Here is a 3,717-nt window from a genome sequence, read left to right on the forward strand (position 1 = left end):
CCAGGAGCACATCGATATCCAGCCAATCAAATCCTGACACTGACGTGACGTCAGCGTTTGTTTTGGTCTCTTGAGCTGTGTCTGAATTCCTTCCGATGCCGCCGCCTTCGCGGTCGCCGACAGCCGGGTCCTTCATAGAGCGGGAAGATCCTATGTTAAGGGCTTTAAATTTGGATGGTCTAGCCTTGTTTTATTATTTTTTATCATTTAATTGAACAAAATACAAGTTGGTGTAGCTTTGCTGGCTAATTTCCTGTAGCTTAGCCACTGCGCGTTGAAGGTGTGAAGAGCGAAGCTGGAAATGTTTCTATTCAATTCAATCCAATTCAATTTTATTTATATTGCCCAAAATCACGAAAGAATTTGCCTCATTGGGCTTCAAAATATAAACAATTGTTAAAAACTAAACAGACTAAATAAACTTATCCCTGCCCTTAGACCCTCCCTCCCGGTAAGGAAAAACTCCTAAAAAAACCTGAGTCAGGAAAAAAAGAAGAAACCTTAGGGATTCCCACATGAAGGAGAGATCCTATCCCAGCTTTAGCTAGTTTAATTTATTTTTTTTACTTGGCAACTGCATTACAGGTTGTAAAATATACAATTACTGAATTTGCGGGTTTGTAGATTAATCAAGTTGTATTTCACAAGTTATTGCAGTGTATAAGTACCTACCTTTTTCTGAGCATAAGAAGATTATACTGTTTTTATTTTATTATTCAGACTACAATAGTGTTAAATGTTTATTTTGTCTTCTGACTTCTTCTATTGCAGAAATTAATTTTAACAATTTTACCCTACTCTTATATGAAATCAGTACAAGTAGTATTTAAGTATTTTGTTATTCTCATGTTCACCTAAGTATAATGATGTTTTACAGTCTAAGATCAGAATACTTAAAACCACACATGTTTGTTTGCTTTAAATTTAAACAGGTAAATAATTAATTAAATGATTTTTAATTATTCAATCATTTAATTAATTGAGTTTTTGTTAAAAACGTTTTAGGACAGTACATGCATTATCTCATATTCATGGATCATTTTTGGTCATGCAGCATCCGTCCACAGCCAACCCTGTAAACCCTGAAGATGGACGATGCAGTCTACAGTGAAGATGCATCCTGAAACTCTGCAGAACATCCTGCAAGATGTTCCAATCACCACCCAGAAAGTTCCATCCCCGCGTCTCAGTTGAAGCATCTCATCCATGTCGACCATCTTTGTAAATAGTGTTACAATGAATGACGATTACTGTGTTGGATTTATACCTTTATTTATATTAAAAAAACAAACATTTTAATGAATCAAATATAAACTTCATTTATTCTCAGAAATCAAATGTGGTTATTTGTTGGCATTTCTTTCCAGGAGACTATAAAGTTGGTCAAAAGTCTCCCTCCTCTCTCGTGCCCTCTGCTCTTCTGCCTCATGTCCTCTCTGATCAGGTCTAGAAGCTCATCACTAGTCGCGTTTCCATTAACTCTGAAATTTCGCAAATTGGAATTTTGATACATTCTCCTAATGGAAACCACAATTCAGAAAAAAACAAAACAAAAACGTTTTTGCCCTTAGAGGGGGTGGTATTTGGGGAGTTTCAAAACAGATATTTTTCTCAAAACTGTAATGGAAACACTTTTCAAAATAAATGCGCCTCTTTGTATGAAGTGTCTGTCATGAGCGCAGCACAGCGGGCGGCAGGAGAGATCCAACAGCTTCACAGCTCTTTATAAGTTGAGTGTCAGCTCCTCCATGATAAAATCACCAAGATTTCCTCATCGCTTCATCTGCAGCTACACTTCTGCAGCTTGAAGCCTAAAGATGCGGAAGTCTCATTTGAGGAAAAGCGCGAGTGCAGGGACAGAAACTTAAATGGATCACGTTGTGTTTTTAAACAAAAAAAGGTCCAGCAGCTTACTTGTTAGAAAGGTTATTCATTTAAAAACCGCTGAACAGGTTTCTCACGTGCACCTGAGACTGTCAATAGACTCTGTGCGGCACACGCTCTCCAGACAGAGCTGTGACATCACTGCAATCTCTTTTTTTAGTGAATCAAATAATAATAATAAAAAAGAAAAGATCTCATTTATTGTCATGTTTTAATTACTTATTGTGTGAGTTGGTTTGTGCTTTATCACAAAATGATGATTTAATGGAAACAGTGTCATTTTGAAACTGTATTTTTCTAAATTCCGAGAATTTAAATAAAATTTTAGGCAAATGTGCAATGGAAACACAGCTAGTGATTGTTTTTCTTCTTCCACCCATAGACTGTAAAAATAATGGACTGAGCGAGCAATGAGGTCCCCCATTGGAAATGCATTACTTCCTCTCCTCGCGAAAGTAGGCCGCCGCTTTCACCGTCACTTCCTGAAACAGATATCGCCATATTGCAAACAATCTTCAGCGATTGGTCTGAGTCATAGCTGAGTCATGGAATCTACAGGAAGTACTGTCGCCAATCAGGAGTGAGTTTATTGCAACCGTCCGCCTCTTTCCACGCCTCTACCACGAGACCGCGGATGTAAACAGCTTCTACTTTAATAACGGCGGCTCGGGAGAATTGTACAAGTCATTGCTGAAGCCTTTGAGGCAGAACCATTCCAACATTTGATTCTGTCAGCGGTCCTTTGGGATTTACTTACATTTATTCCTTTTAGTCGAGATAAAAGGAGCATTTGGGTGACGTCGCTGACCCCCTTGCGCGCTGTCTCTTCTCATGCGCTACCAGGTTACAGTCTGATCAGATGCACGAGAAGCGCGTTCAGCTGTATTTAAAATAAATAACCATCCTAACAAGTGAACAGCTGGGTCTTTTTTCTGTTTGAAAATACGACCAGTTCCTTTCAATTTTGTCTCGCGCTCCTCAGACGGCTGCGTCTAATTCAGGCTGAAGCTGGAAAAGTGCGGCGAAGATGAAACTTTGGTTGGTCTCTGTCACCCACTGATGTAATCAGAAGGACTGGTGGAAGGTCTCTGTCCTGATGCCTCATCCATGAGGTCAAATCAACAGTAGCAGCAGTGGACTCCCACTGACCTTCTCCTGATGCTGGATACTCACAATCCTGAACACAAGGGATCATAATAGACAGCAAAAAAAAAAGAAAATACAAACCCTTTTATAACATGCATATTTAATATGTATCAAACATGTTATATTCTTAAATAGATATGGCAATAAATGACAAAATAGCAATGTGGGGGGTGTTTGTTGTGATTTTGGTACTTTTAAAGGGTAATCAAATAGTGCAGTTGGTTGCGTAATCCATTGAATGTATCCACAGAGTTGTGCAATGTATTTCCGGTTTCTAGGTGGCCTAACGGTTAAACTCCAGCGCTAACAGTCAAGAGGTAGCTGGTTCAAACCCAACTCGGGGCTTGTTTCTTTTTTTTTTTAAATCCCAAAAATGTTCAATTCAGGTAAATAAAATATTTTTTAAATGACAAAAAAGCAATGTGGGGGTGTTTCTTTTGATTTTGGTACTTTTAAAGGACAATCAAATATTGCAGTCAGTTGCGTAATCCGTGGAATATATGGACACAGCTGTGTGACGTACTTCCGGTTTTTCGTTGGCCTAGCGGTTAAACTCCCGCGCTAGCAATCAATAGGTTACTGGTTCGAATCCCACTGGGGGCATATTTCTTTGTTTCTTTTTTTTTTTTAAATCCCAAAAATGTTCAATTCAGGTAAATAAAATATTTTTTAAATGACAAAAAAGCA

This window comes from Oryzias melastigma, linkage group LG19 (genome assembly GCF_002922805.2).
Source record: "Oryzias melastigma strain HK-1 linkage group LG19, ASM292280v2, whole genome shotgun sequence".
In the NCBI taxonomy this organism is placed as follows: Eukaryota; Metazoa; Chordata; class Actinopteri; order Beloniformes; family Adrianichthyidae; genus Oryzias; species Oryzias melastigma.